The sequence below is a fragment of the Ipomoea nil genome, unplaced genomic scaffold (genome assembly GCF_001879475.1).
Source record: "Ipomoea nil cultivar Tokyo-kokei standard unplaced genomic scaffold, Asagao_1.1 scaffold3100, whole genome shotgun sequence".
NCBI classification, from domain to species: Eukaryota; Viridiplantae; Streptophyta; class Magnoliopsida; order Solanales; family Convolvulaceae; genus Ipomoea; species Ipomoea nil.
This window is the reverse complement of record NW_017619528.1, coordinates 3,079,302-3,095,803: the sequence shown is the minus strand read 5'-3', so window position 1 is coordinate 3,095,803 and position 16,502 is coordinate 3,079,302. Positions and strand designations below refer to the sequence as shown.

The 16,502-nt window shown below is 42.9% G+C and overlaps 1 non-coding gene across 1 annotated transcript; it reads left to right on the top strand.

The window, feature by feature from the left end:
- The first annotated feature begins 16,112 nt into the window (after window positions 1–16,112).
- TRNAS-GCU lies at window positions 16,113–16,183 on the top strand. The gene has a single exon. It is a non-coding gene; the product is annotated as a tRNA-Ser (tRNA).
- The last annotated feature ends 319 nt before the right edge of the window (window positions 16,184–16,502 follow it).

The window sequence follows — 16,502 nt, the reverse complement described above, 5'->3', positions numbered from 1 at the left end:
TGTGTTGTTCCTACCGAATCTTGCAATTAGAAGACGAATTGTATTCTTGTTGATATAAAAGTGATTAGAACCCTAGGTTGTATCGTATGATATTATTCTTGGATCATCGGGTGGGGAAATCGCATGTTTGGGTGTTGATTATGCATGATAGGTTAGGTGCCGTTCGTTTCTCGTATTTGATCCGTTAATTGTCTACGTGTTGTCGTTAATTGCGTTGTAAAGTGTCTAAGCATGGTTTCGGGTTCCACAACGGTTCCTGGTGCGAAAAGTGATGAAAAGAGTCATTGGGGGGTAGGTGGGGGTAGGGGACCCGCCACCTACCCGTGGCAACTCCGGGCAGTTCCGGCAGCGGGCAGCCGGCGGGCGGGCAGCTGCCCGGAACAGTGATGGCCGGCGGGCAGTCGGCGGGTGGACCCCCACCCACCGGCTACCCGCTGGAATTTCCCCCCCCCTCGGGACCCCGGCTTCCCGGTTTGATGTTTCCCCGATCCCTGTGGTGTCCCAACGGACCCCGTTTGTCGTGCCTATGTCTAGTTTGATATTTCGGGTACCGTTCGTAGGTTTATGAGTCTATTATATTGCATGCTAGTTGAATTGGTATCCCGTTGACCTAGGTGGAAGAAGTATGAACCCCTTAGGACTATTCTTAGTACGTGATGGATCACGCATAAGGTTGTTATACGCTTTGTCCCCCTTCCCAATGTGTAATGTGGGTTGCATGTGCTTGCTATGTGTTATGTGTGCGTGTTGCCCCAATTCGGTTGCGATCGAATTGGTTATCCTGAGCTGCGGTTCAGAAGCCGGCTACAGTCAGAGGGGAATTCCTGGCTGCAGTCGGATGACGGTATCCTGGGCTGCGGTCCAGAAGCTGGTTGTAGTCAGATGGGAATTCCTGGCTGCAATCAGGTGACATCTTTCCTGAGCTGCGGTTCAGAGGCTGGCTGTAGTCAGATGGGAATTCCTGGCTACAGTCAGATGACACACTATCTTGGGCTGCGGTCCACTGTTTGGTTGCGATCAAACATTATGATGAGCTGCGGTTCATCGGTCGGTTGCGATCGACCTCCCCGTGTTGCGATACGGGGCATGGTGCTGTGGGGCCGTGTCAGAGCTATATGCGCTGACCCGCATGTATGGGCATGCGAGTGGTCCTGTGGCGCCAACAACGTGCGTTATGTGTTGTGACATGGACGAGTTGTGATTATGAGTGTCTTGGGGGATGTGACTATGGGATTTATATTGGGGATTGTTCATGTTGGGTTATGATCATTGTTTATGCTCTGCCTTATCTGCCTTATCTGTTGTGAATTGCATATGCTCGTATAATTGTTGCCTGTGTCTGACCTGATCTGTCGAGTCATTCCCGGTTTTTAAAGCTAGAGTTCGTAGGATATATTCTCATGCTCAAAATGGTTTTCGTATATCTATATATATATTGCTATATGTATTGTATTTCAACGCGTTGGAGTGGGTTACCAGCATCTCTCGCTGAACAGATATATTTGGCTTTCAGGCACAGAGGATTAGAGCACTGGAGCGCGCTAGAACTGGAGCGTAGAAGTAGTATAGTTTACCCTTCGGCCTGCGTGCCATGTTATGCATTTATATTTCGGAGGATAGTAGTTAGACAGCCTGTGCACCTGGGTTCTCCAGCCCAGGTGTGGCATAGCACCCCGTACACTTATGTTACGCTTTGGGATTTAATGAGATGTTACCTTTATTATTAAGTTTTAAATGTCTTGAAAATCAGGGGTGTTACAGTTGGTATCAGAGCCTAAGTTTGACCCTGGGATAAGACCCTTAAGACCGGACTTTAGGACACTAGGCTTGAACTCTAGGTACTTAGGAACATAGGACTCAGGAACCTTAGGACGCGCGGTGAGATTGTGAAACCTACACATAACTTCCCTACACGTTGCCCTTTCCCATTCTAAAACCCTTCCCCACTTATCACTTCACCAGAAGTGCGTCGAACCCTAACTTAATATTCTTGTAAACACTGACCAGAAAAACGATAGCATGGCACCGAACAGAAGGCAATCAAGGACTCCGGAACCCACCACTGACGACCCCTTGACCCAAACTCTACAGCAACTAACACAAGTCGCGCAGGCACTAAGTGATGCGGCCCTTCGCAACGTCAGGCCCCCACCACCTCCGACGAACGCAAGCTCAGACATCGCCCGACAAGTCTCAAACCACCGGCCTCCTACGTTCTCCGGAGAAGAAGACCCCGCTGTCCTAGAGGAGTGGATCCAGACTCTCGATAAGATTCTAGGGGTAGTAGAATGTCCGGAGGAACGCCGCGTAGAAATAGCCTCGTTCTACTTCGGACACGAGGCCGATCTCTGGTGGATCCACGAGGGACCCACCCACCGACAAGAGCCGGGGTTCAACTGGGAAAGCCTCAAGGCACGGCTGCGCGAACGGTTCTACCCAACTCACGTAAGATCATCCATGTATGAAGAGTTCCTCCATCTAAAGCAAGGAACGACCACCGTCGTAGAGTACCATAAACGGTTCCTCGAACTGGCACGCTTCGCGCCCGAACTCGTCCCCACCGAGGCAACCAAGGTAGAAAGATTCGTATTGGGCCTCAACTTCGAAGCCCGGAAGGCACTGGTGGTGAGCAGGCCCCGGACCCTTAACGAGGCTTACGGCAGTGCCGCGAATCTCCACCGAATCCAACTACTTCAACGCGGGGTTCAAGAACAAATGCGAAGGAGGAATCCCGGAAGTGGGGCACCGCCAATGAAAAGAACAAGGAACGACGTCGGCATAAGGACAACCAACCCGAGGCCGCCCCTGGGAAACAACGAAGCGAACCCAAGGAACTTTCCTTGCCCGAGATGCAACAAAAGCCACCGCGGCAAGGACTGCGCAGGCAACCCCTAGAGGTGCTTCAACTGCGTGGAGGAAGGACACAAGGCCTTCCATTGCACTCAACCCCAAAGGCCACGTCCCACCACCACGGGTCACCAAGGGGGCTACGGCGCTCCCGGAAAAATATTCGTCATGAGCCAAACGCAAGCCGACCTCGGAAATGAAGAAGGCCTAGGAGGGGAAAACCCAATCCCTGAAGACGAGGACCATACGGACCCCGCCGAAGAAAATCCCGAAAGCGAATTCTGTCTAGGATAAGCCATCACCCCCTTGTAGCCGTTCCCTGTGTCATGTCGACCACTTACTTAGTTTAACTACTTCGGAAGCATTATGTCTACTTAACTTAGCTACTTAGAAAGTATTATGAATAAAGATTCATTTTCGTTCAAGTTTCAATTCCGCTACGAAAGTAAAACACAAGTTATGCCATCCACCCAACCCTTCCTCACTAAAAGACGAAACAAGGAAAATGACAAAAATCACCTCATCAAGGAATGCCTAATGTTACCATTAGGAATGGAACCATGGACCTCTCACTTACAAGATAAAGCCTTAACCACTAGCCCATGAATGTTTCTTAAAACTTCAAGGGGATACTCCCTTGTTAAACCCCTCCAAATCCCTAAAACCCACAAAATCCCCAAATCAAAAACCCTTCTTCCTCTTCTTCTTCTCCTTCTTCCCCTTCTCCTACACTCCCTCTCCCTCACCCTTCCTACCCATCTCACCACCCCGTCGCCCCATCACCGGCCCCACGAAACCACCGCCGCCAGCAGCCGAGCCACCACCGACCGCCCAGGCTGCACCCCGCCGCACGCCGCCATCACCGCCGGAGAGGACCCGCGACACCGGCACCGCCCGCCACTCGCCCGGACGCCACCCGCTGCCACGCTCCGCCCAAACCCACTCCAAAGCCGCCACCTCCCCTCGCCGAGCCCTCACCGGAGCCCAGCTCGCCGCCGCCTTCCTCGCCCACGAAGAAGAACGCGCTGCCCACTTCGCCGGAGACTCGCCGGAAACCTCGCCGGAGACCTCGCCGGAAAACCCACTGGAAAAGTACCACCTATCACGATGCCAAAGAAACCCCTCGGAATCCGCACCCCGGAATGGAGCAACGCCGATTACACCGTAATCGGAGGTAAAGCACTTGAACCCGACCAATTTTCTCCGGAATTGGTTGATATGCTTAAATACCAAGGCCTTTTAGATACTTACCTCGCCATCAAAGGGGACACCTACCCCGAATTGGTGAAAGAATTCTACCAACACCTTGTGGCCACCAAATGGGGCGACAAAGTAGAAGTGACCACCAAGGTCCGTGGCAAGGAAATTGTGCTTTCCGAAGGCCGGTTGGCCAAGCTCTTGAAATTGACCACCACGGGTGTGTCTAACTATGACCGAAAGGGGTGGATTGATACCCAAACTACGGGATACAAGGACTATCTCGGGTACTTACTCGGGAAAGAGGACGGGTTCACCTCGGCTACTCGACCCAACCGAAAGTGGCTATCGGCGGAGCAAAAGATATTGGTTATGATTATAACCGATAGCCTCTTGCCCACCAATAACAAGAGCAAGGATGTAGGGAGCTTGGAGTGCACCTTTGCGTATCTCCTAAAACATAAAATCAAGTTCAACCTGCCGGCACTCATGCTAAAGCACATAGAGTTCTGCAAAACAAGCAACCGGCTTAGCCTACCTTACGGGATGATCCTAAGTTGGATCATGGAGAAGAAGGGGGTAGACCTAAGCCACACCGAAGTCAAGACCGCCAATGGCATGGTTTTCAATGCCCAAAACCTCCGCCGCAACGACATCTACTACACCGAGGGAGGACACTATCTCACCCTCGAAGAAATTTGCCAAAAACCCGAAGAGGAACGTAGGGAATTGGTTGATCGGTTGGACATCTCCAACAAAAAGCTCAAGCGGGCCATGCAAGATTACGGAGGCACGGGAGAAAATGAGGAACAGGAGGAGGATGACGGGCCCGACCCGACAGTGCAACCACGATCCAGAAGGGACCCGAGGAATCAAAACGAGAGCTCGGTCAATGAGCGCATTCTCGCACAGCTCAGCCGGCAAAACCAAATCATGGAAGAAGGGTTCTCATCCTTGATCCGCACCACACGCGCGCTCGATCAGAGGGTGGCAGCAATCGAGGCCGCCTTGGGCACTCGTAGGGCGCCCAGTTCCAGCGCAGGAAACCGAGGTACACCCATAACTTCTCTATCACGACGCCACCAAAAGTACAGCCTACCCCAAACTAAGACAAACGTAGGACCATACTCCTACCCAGGAGGCCGAACTACGAGATGTCTAGGGGTGAAAGGGTGGACTATGACACCGGGCTTCGGGGACGAAGCCCCTTGTAAGGGGGGGAGAGTGTAACACCCCGTGTTACGGCCTTTAAATCCTGGATTAATGATTTAATTAATCCCGCTAATAATAATTAAATATGATTAATTATGTTAGGTTCCCCTTTAATTAATTAATAGGGTCCACCATGAACCGTGGACCCTTGCCTAAATTAGAGGCTTAAGCCTATTAGGAATAAAGATAGTAAACCTTTTACTATTCAGATCCTAATTAGCAATCCTAGACCTAGTTATCTATTAGGAATAAAGGAAGTAGGCCTTTTACTATTCAGATTGTGATTAGGATCCGCTTTAATTAATATGGACCCTTATCCCTAAAGCAAGTCCCTGAGCCCTATAAGGAATAGAATTAGTAAACCCATACCATTCAGGCCCTAATTAGGAGTCTTAAATATATAAATAGGGAACTTAGGAGACACCTAGAACTCCCCACACGCCTAAACGCCCCATCGCCCCAGGAGAGCTCCAAGAATTCCCTTAGAAGAAATCAAGAAAGCAAGAAAGCTTAAAGAAAGATCCTTCATAGCCAAGGAATTAATTAAGGCTAAGAGGTAACCCATGTCTCAACAAAACCTATTTTCATAGCTATGATTTCCCCTTAGGGTTTCCCCCATATTGTTGTAAATGGCGATTGATGATGATTATTATTGATGTCGATATAATGATTCCATGAGGAATCTTGATAATCTTGATATTGGGAGTTTCTTGATAATTATGATGTTCTTGATGATTAATTGGGGTTTTGATGATTATGTGTTGTTCTTGATGATTATGATGTTTTTGATGATTAATTGGTATCCTTGATGATTATGTGTTGTTCCTACCGAATCTTGCAATTAGAAGACGAATTGTATTCTTGTTGATATAAAAGTGATTAGAACCCTAGGTTGTATCGTATGATATTATTCTTGGATCATCGGGTGGGGAAATCGCATGTTTGGGTGTTGATTATGCATGATAGGTTAGGTGCCGTTCGTTTCTCGTATTTGATCCGTTAATTGTCTACGTGTTGTCGTTAATTGCGTTGTAAAGTGTCTAAGCATGGTTTCGGGTTCCACAACGGTTCCCGGGGCGAAAAGTGATGAAAAGAGTCAGTGGGGGGTAGGTGGGGGTTGGGGACCGGCCACCTACCCGTGGCAACTCCGGGCAGTTCCGGCAGCGGGCAGCTGCCCGCCGGGCTCCCGCTGCCCGGAACAGTGATGTCCGGCGGGCAGCCGGCGGGTGGACCCCCACCCACCGGCTACTCGCTGGAATTTCCCCCCCCTTCGGGACCCCGGCTTCCCCGTTTGGTGTTTCCCCGATCCCTGTGGTGTCCCAACGGACCCCGTTTGTCGTGCCTATGTCTAGTTTGATATTTCGGGTACCGTTCGTAGGTTTATGAGTCTATTATATTGCATGCTAGTTGAATTGGTATCCCGTTGACCTAGGTGGAAGAAGTATGAACCCCTTAGGACTATTCTTAGTACGTGATGGATCACGCATAAGGTCGTTATACGCTTTGTCCCCCTTCCCAATGTGTAATGTGGGTTGCATGTGCTTGCTATGTGTTATGTGTGCGTGTTGCCCCAATTCGGTTGCGATCGGATTGGTTATCCTGAGCTGCGGTTCAGAAGCCGGCTACAATCAGAGGGGAATTCCTGGCTGCAGTCGGATGACGGTATCCTGGGCTGCGGTCCAGAAGCTGGTTGTAGTCAGATGGGAATTCCTGGCTGCAATCAGGTGACATCTTTCCTGAGCTGCGGTTCAGAGGCTGGCTGTAGTCAGATGGGAATTCCTGGCTACAGTCAGATGACACACTATCTTGGGCTGCGGTCCACTGTTTGGTTGCGATCAAACATTATGATGAGCTGCGGTTCATCGGTCGGTTGCGATCGACCTCCCCGTGTTGCGATACGGGGCATGGTGCTGTGGGGCCGTGTCAGAGCTATATGCGCTGACCCGCATGTATGGGCATGCGAGTGGTCCTGTGGCGCCAACAACGTGCGTTATGTGTTGTGACATGGACGAGTTGTGATTATGAGTGTCTTGGGGGATGTGACTATGGGATTTATATTGGGGATTGTTCATGTTGGGTTATGATCATTGTTTATGCTCTGCCTTATCTGCCTTATCTGTTGTGAATTGCATATGCTCGTATAATTGTTGCCTGTGTCTGACCTGATCTGTCGAGTCATTCCCGGTTTTTAAAGCTAGAGTTCGTAGGATATATTCTCATGCTCAAAATGGTTTTCGTATATCTATATATATATTGCTATATGTATTGTATTTCAACGCGTTGGAGTGGGTTACCAGCATCTCTCGCTGAACAGATATATTTGGCTTTCAGGCACAGAGGATTAGAGCACTGGAGCGCGCTAGAACTGGAGCGTAGAAGTAGTATAGTTTCCCCTTCGGCCTGCGTGCCATGTTATGCATTTATATTTCGGAGGATAGTAGTTAGACAGCCTGTGCACCTGGGTTCTCCAGCCCAGGTGTGGCATAGCACCCCGTACACTTATGTTACGCTTTGGGATTTAATGAGATGTTACCTTTATTATTAAGTTTTAAATGTCTTGAAAATCAGGGGTGTTACAATATCTTCATGCTCAAAATGGTTTTCGTATAGATCTCTATATGTATTGTATTTCAACGCGTTGGAGTGGGTTACCAGCATCTCTCGCTGAACAGATATATTTGGCTTTCAGGCACAGAAGAATAAGTCACTGGAGAGCGCTAGTACTCGGAACGTAGAAGTAGTTAGTCCCCTTTCGGCCTGCGTGCCATATTGTGCATTTACATTATTGAGGACATTAGTTAGTCAGCCTGTGCACCTGGGTTCTCCAGCTCAGGTGTGGCATAGCACCCCGTACACTTGTATTATGTTTTGGGATTTAATGAGATAATACCTTTATTTTATAAGTTTTAAATGTCTTGAAAATCTGGGGTGTTACAGTTACGTTCTTCTAAGCTTAACTCATTTTGAGCCTTTATATGAGAACTGCAACTACAATTACTTTTCTTTTCATATGTATAGTTGAGTCCAACAACTTGAGTTTTAGAAGGTACTAAATATTTTTGTTTGCCTTTAAGAATACATTAATATTTTCCTTGTACTTCTTCCTCATCTTTGATGGGTAGAGTCTTTTGAGATTTGGAGTAGTTAAATATTCTATTTTGCCTCTTTTAAATGTTCTACTATTGTTAATCGGACGTTCTCTTTTGACCTTGAAACTTAACCTCATATGATGTTTTAAGAAGCACTAGTGGTTTAGTGGTAAAATAGTTCCTTGCTACGGTATATACCTGGGTCCGATTCCCGGTTGGTGTACTTTCAAAATGGTGATGAAGAATGCGTACTTGTGGTAATTGGGTCGCCATGGGTTGTCCGATTTTAATCGGATAAATAACAGCGTAGTTTTTATTTTTGAAGGTTTCATGTGAATGAAGATTAATTATTTATACCTTACCATAGATAAATTTGTTTCTTTTGAATTTTTTTTGTTGGTACTCATTTTATGATGTCTAGGAGAAGGTAATAATTGTGTTTAAGAGATATATTCAGACTTTGTAATATATTTCTGGTTATTAATGGGTTACGTTCTTCTAACTTTTAACACATTACTTGTCTTTTCGTATGTTAGGATATATATCACTACAAGAAAAATCTCGATTTGCGACGGAATTTTTCCATCGTGAAAACGAGAAATTCCGTCGCGAATCGCGTTTTGCAACGGAATTTTGCATTTTCGCGATGGAATTCATTCCGTAGTCTCCAGGCTTGTAGTATTCCATTTCGTGACGGAAATAATCCGTCACGAGCGGTGGCGACAGAAAACTGCAACGGAATTTTCCGTCGTGAAGTTGGCTACGGAAATCTTCTTTGATAGTTGAGTCCAACAACTCTATTTTTAGAAGGTACTAGATATTTTTGTTCGCCTTTAAGAATACATTAATATTTTTCTTGTACTTCTTACTCATCTTTGATTGGTAGAGTCTTTTGAGATTTAGAGTAGTTAAATATTCTATTTTGCCTCTTCTAAATGTTCTACTATTGTTAATCAGACGTTCTCTTTTGACCTTGAAACTTAGCCTCTTTTGATGTTTTAAGAAGCACCAGTGGTCTAGTGGTAGAATAGTACCCTGCCACGGTATAGACCTGGGTTCATTTCCGGGCTTGTGCACTTTTAAAATGATGATGATGAAGAATGCGTATTTGTGGTCATTGGGTCGCCATGGGTTCTCCGATCTTAACTGGATGAATAACAGCGCCAATTCTGAGTTTCTATTTTTGAAGCTTTCATGTGAATGAAGATAGATTATTTATATCTTACCATAGATAAATTTGTTTCTTTTTAATTTTTTTTGTTGGTACTCGTTTTATGATGTCTAGGAGAAGGTAATAATTGTGTTTAAGAGATATATTCAGACTTTGTAAAATATTTCTGGTTATTAATGGGTTACGTTCCTCGAACTTTAACTCATTTTGAGCCTTTATATGAGAACTGCAACTACTATTAATTTTCTTTTCGTAAATTAGGATATATATTATCTTCTTTGATAGTTGAGTCCAACAACTCGATTTTTAGAAGGAACTAGATATTTTTGTTTGCCTTTAAGAATACATTAATATTTTTCTTGTACTTCTTCCTCATCTTTGATTGGTAGAGTCTTTTGAGATTTAGTGTAGTTCAATATTCTATTTTGCCTCTTCGAAATGTTCTACTATTGTTAATCAGACGTTCTCTTTTGACCTTGAAACTTAGCCTCTTGTGATGTTTTAAGAAGCACTAGTTGTCTAGTGGTAGAATAATACCTTGCCATGGTACAGAGTCGGGTTCGATTCCCGATTGGTGTGCACTTTCAAAACGGTAATAAAGAATATGTATTTGTGGTGATTGGGTCGCCATGGGTTGTTCGATCTTAACCAGATGAAGAACAGCTCCAACTCTGAGTTGGTAATAATTGTGTTTAAGAGATATATTTAGAATTTTTAATATATTAATGGGTTACGTTCTTCTAACTTTTACTCATTTTGAGCTTTTATATGAGAACTACAACTACTATTACTTTTTTTTTTCGTATGTTAGGATATATATTATCTTCTTTGATAGTTGAGTCCAACAACTCGATTTTTAGAAGGAACTAGATATTTTTGTTTGCCTTTAAGAATACATTAATATTTTTCTTGTACTTCTTCCTCATCTTTGATTGGTAGTCTTTTAAAATTTAGTGTAGTTCAATATTCTATTTTGCCTCTTCGAAATGTTCTACTATTGTTAATTAGACGTTCTCGTTTGACCTTGAAACTTAGCCTCTTATGATGTTTTAAGAAGTACCAGTTGTCTAGTGGTAGAATAATACCCTGCCACGATATAGAGCCGGGTTTAATTCCCAGCTGGTGTACTTGCCATGGGTTGTTTGATCTTAACTGGATGAATTACAGCGCCAACTCTAGTTTATATTTTTGAAGGTTTCATGTGAAATAAGATAGATTGTTTATACCTTACCATAGATAAATTTGTTTCTTTTGAATTTTTTTGTTGGTACTCATTTTATGATCTCTAGGAGAAGGTAATAATTGTGTTTAAGAGATATATTCAGACTTTGTAACTCCTTCCTAGGTTAAAACCTAGGCTCTGATACCAACTGTAACACCCTCCCAAAACACATGCTGTAAAAAGCCTTGACATGTGCAGATAACACAACTAAACAACTAGCACAGCGGAAGATTAAAAGATAACTGGATAAACATACAATCCAAGTCAAGGGGTGTTATGCCACGTTCATCAACAAGAATGAACGCTACGGCCAAATCTGCATTGTTACACTATCCCAAAGTTCCACAAGTCTACACTAGATCGGCACACAGGCCATAAAACCAACGGGGAAAGCTATGCTTACGGGCACTAAACAGCGCACTCGCCTAGACAACACCTGAAAGAACACAAATAAACATGGGACGACGCCCGGTCAGCGAATAATGCTCCTAACCCACCAATACATGTGAAATAACATACATAGGTAAGGTATAAGTTGTAAAACCATTTTCGAAACGGAATACATATATATAAGTGTAAAACCAAGAGTAAAAGCCAACATAAGACTCAACACTCTCCACAAACAACACACGGGAACACATCCCAAGACCACAAGAACCAGCACGACTCACAAAAGAGTCAAGGCATGATCTATGATCACTCAATAGATCAAAACCCGACAAGCACAACGCAAAAAGGATAAAACTCACACAACCGGCAATACATGCCAAGGCAACACATGCCTTTGTGACTACACACGTCACAAGAGAAAAACTCACCACAATGGCTACAATAGCCCTCGTGATATCACCCATCACGAGTTGATATGCCTGCCTTATGCACTGTTCCAACCTTATGGCTACCCCCAACCTTGTTTCTTCTTTCCAACCATTACCTCCAGGACCCCTGTACTTCTTAGTCCAACCTTTTTCCTCCGGGACCGTCGTCCCCCACCAACGACCACCAACGAGACCACCAATTTCATAGTACACAAGGTACCGTACACACACACGGCAACACATGCCACCCAAGAATCACGTGGACCCATCACTCAGGCCACAACTCCATAATCACGTCACGGCCACCACAAGGACCGCTGCAATACCTTGGTAACTTGTGTCCCATACCACTAATCGTGCAATCCAGGTTAAGCCACACACGCATCACACTTTAACAAGAATCAATCAACGGATTACAACGAAGGTATGAAACATACTCAATCAAGGAATGGGTCACAGCCCACAACAACAACGGTGAATAACACAAGTTATCATCAACCAAACGGAAGGTACAAACAACACACGCGCTAGCATTTAGATACCAAACTAGCTTTCTTACCAAACGTAGTTCCGAGGAACACCCAAGACTCATCACGGTTCAACTAAACACATTGTTGAACACTTAGCACGATTCGAGACACAAAAACCTACATGGATACCTACCATATAGTTCTAAACATACGAAACATCAAGAAGACAGTCAAATAGTTCAACAAAAGAACATCGGGAAGTCAAAACACTAAATACCGAGTCAAAAGAATCACGGGGAACAAATCCCTCAACAGCACCACAGTGTTCCCTGCGGGTGGACCCACGGGTAGGCTCCCACCCGTGGTTCCGCCCGCGGGTACACTACCCACCGGCCATATGTTCCCCGCGGGTGGGTGGCGGGTTGGAGCTCTACCCGTCATTCCGCCCGCGGGTACATATACCTGTACAAAAACATCCCTTCGGGGATTTTCAACACCAAGCTCAAATTCAAGTCCAAAACATGCCAAATCTCACCCAATACAACAAAATGACTAGAATCAAAGGAAATTCCAAGAAATGGGACACAAGAACCCTAAACACAATCTCTAGATATGCATTTTCACATGATAATGCATCAACACTCACATTTCATAGCAAAACACATGTAGAATCCAAGAAATCACATATAGGTAAGCAAAATAGGTTTTGTAGAGAATGGGTTACCTCTTGTAGACTAAAAGACTTCACTTTACACCTTAACAAGCTCTTCTCAAGGCTCACCTTCCAAACCCACTTCAAACACAAACCAAAAAGATCATAAAGATCTTACCTTTAAGAAAAGACACCTAGGATGAAACCAAAAACACAAGATGGACTTAGATCTTACCCTCCTAGATGCACAAATAGCTGAAAGGTTGAATCTTGGAAGCAACTCTTGAAGTCTTGGCAAGGTCTCAACTTGGCTTGGAAGAAAAGCTACTCACCTTTTTAGAGAGAAGGTAGAGCTAGATTTTTAGAATGTGTAAGAGATAGAATGAAGATGTCTACTAGGTTAGGTTACAGTACTAACACCATGTGTAAGGTCAAGAATGCCCTTACTAACATTAGGAAATGTAAGGAACAAGGGAACTCCCTTCAAAGCTCAAGGTACAACTTGACTTTGGAGTTGACTAGTCATACTAGTCCTCAATTATTGAATTTCAGGATTTTAGGAATTAATTCCTCAATTGAAATAGGATTAATTACTCAATTACCCCATTAATTGAATTTGGATTTGGGGGTGTCACAACATTCTTCTAACTTTAACTCATTTTGAGCCTTTATATGAGAATTGCAACTACTATTACTTTTCTTTTCGTATGTTAGTATATATATTATTTTCTTTGATAGTTGAGTCCAGCAACTTGATTTTTAGAAGGTACTAGATATTTTTGTTTGCCTTTAAGAATACACTAATATTTTTCGTGTACTTCTTCCTCATCTTTGATTGGAAGAGTCTTTTGATATTTAGTGTAGTTCACATATTCTATTTCGCCTCTTCTAAATGTTCTAAAATTGTTAATCAGACATTCCCTTTTGACCTTGAAACTTAGCCTCTTATGATGTTTTAAGAAGCACCAGAGGTCTAGTTGTAAAATAGTACCTTGGCACGGTATATACCCGTGTTCGATTCCCGGTTGGTGTACTTTCAAAACAGTGATGAAGAATGTGTATTTGTGGTGATTGGGTCACCATGGGTTGTCCGATCTTAACTGATGAATAAAAGCGCCAACTCTGAGTTTCTATTTTTGAAGGTTTCATGTGAATGAAGATAGATTATTTATACCTTAACATAGATAAATTTGTTTCATTTGAATTTTTTTGTTGGTACTCGTTTTATAATGTCTAGGAGATGGTAATAATTGTGTTGAAGAGATATATTCAGACATTGTAATATATTTCTGGTTATTAATGGGTTATGTTCTTCGAACTTTTAACACATTTTGAGCCTTTATATGAGAACTGCAACAACTATTACTTTTCTTTTCGTATGTGAGGATATATATTATCTTCTTTGATAGTTGAGTCCAACAACTCTATTTTTAGAAGGTACTAGATATTTTTGTTTGCCTTAAAGAATACATTAATATTTTTCTTGTACTTCTTCCTCATCTTTGATTGGTAGAGTCTTTTGAGATTTAGTGTAGTTTTTTTTTTTTTTTTTTAAATGAAGTTTATTAATAAAAAAAGGAAGGCCAAGGCCAGTACAAGGTCCGGATGGACTTAGGCCCCACATGGCCTAAATCCTACTAATAAGCTAAGTAAGGAAAAGTAAGATAAGACAAGATAACATAAAGTGGCCCCTGGGGCTCTAACATGCATGCCCCAAGCCCTATGCTAGCTATCACTAACTAATCGCGAGGATAGATGCCTCGCGCGTCACAAACGTGGCCCCCCAGCCAGTTGCACTACAGTGACTACACACCATAATGCCGCCTAGCCGGGATGCACCACAACTGCAACACCTCCTGGAACGCAAAGCAGAGATGTACAGCTAACAATGGCACGCAGGCTTAAGTCCAGTAATGGCACGCAGTCCTGAGAGAGAAATACAGGTAGATCCCGAGCCTTTCAAGAATACATTAATATTTTTCTTGTACTTCTTCCTCATCTTTGATTGGCAGAGTCTTTTGAGATTTAGTGTAGTTCAATATTCTATTTTGCCTCTTCTAAATGTTCTACTATTGTTAATCAGACGATCTCTTTTGACCTTGAAACTTAGCCTCTTATGATGTTTTAAGAAGCACCAGTGGTTTAGTGGTAGAATTGTACCCTGCTACCGTGTAGACCTGGGTTCAATTCCCAGCTTGTACACTTTCAAAATGATGATGACGAATGCGTATTTGTGGTCATTGGGTCACCATGGGTTGTCCGATCTTAACTGGATGAATAACAGCAACAACTCTGAGTTTCTATTTTTGAAGGTTTCACGTGAATGAAGATTAGATTATTTATACCTTACCATAGATAAAAATTTTTCTTTTGAATTTTTTTTGTTGGTACTCATTTTATGATGTCTAGGAGAAGGTAATAATTGTGTTTAAGAGATATATTCAGACTTTGTAAAATATTTCTGGTTATTAATGGGTTACGTTCCTCGAACTTTAACTCATTTTGAGCCTTTATATGAGAACTGCAACTACTATTACTTTTCTTTTCGTATGTTAGGATATATATTATCTTCTTTGATAGTTGAGTCCAACAACTCGATTTTTAGAAGGAACTAGATATTTTTGTTTCCTTTCTAGAATACATTAATATTTTACTTGTACTTCTTCCTCATCTTTGATTGGTAGAGTCTTTTGAGATTTAGTGTAGTTCAATATTCTCTTTTGCCTCTTCTAAATGTTCTACTATTGTTAATCAGACGTTCTCTTTTGACCTTGAAACTTTGCCGCTTATGATGTTTTATTAAGAAGCACTAGTGGTCTAGTGGTAGAATAGTACCTTCCCACGGTATAGACTCGGGTTCGATTCCTGGTGTGCACTTTCAAAAAGGTGATGAAGCATGTGTATTTGTGGTGATTAGGTCACCATGGATTGTTCGATCTTAACCGGATGAAGAACAGCGCTAACTCTTATTTATACCTTACCATTGATAAATTTGTTCCTTTTGAATTTTTTTGTTGGTACTCGTTTTATGATGTCTAGGAGAAGGTAATAATTGTGTGTAAGAGATATATTCAAACTTTGTAATGTATTACTGATTATTAATGGGTTACGTTCTTCTAACTTTTAACACATTTTGAGCCTTTATATGAGAACTGCAACAACTATTACTTTTTTTTTCGTATGTTAGGATATATATTATCTTCTTTGATTGTTTAGTCCAACAACTCTATTTTTAGAAGGTACTAGATATTTTTGTTTGCCTTTAAGAATACATTAATATTTTTCTTGTACTTCTTCCTCATCTTTGATTGGTAGAGTCTTTTGAGATTTAGTGTAGTTCAATATTCTATTTTGCCTCTTCTAAATGTTCTACTATTGTTAATCAGACGATCTCTTTTGACTTTGAAACTTAGCCTCTTATGATGTTTTACGAAGCACCAGTGATTTAGTGGTAGAATTGTACACTGCTACCGTGTAGACCCGGGTTCAATTCCCGGCTTGTGCACTTTCAAAATGATGAATGATGATGAAGAATGCATATTTGTGGTCATTGGGTCGCCATGGGTTGTCCGATCTTAACTGGATGAATAACAGCAACAACTCTGAGTTTCTATTTTTGAAGGTTTCACGTGAATGAAGATAGATTATTTATACCTTACCATAGATAAAATTTGTTCTTTTGAATTTTTTTTTGTCGGTACTCGTTTTATGATGTCTAGGAGAAGTTAATAATTGTGTTTAAGAGATATATTCAGACTTTGTAAAATATTTTTGGTTATTAATGGGTTACGTTCCTCGAACTTTAACTCATTTTGAGCCTTTAT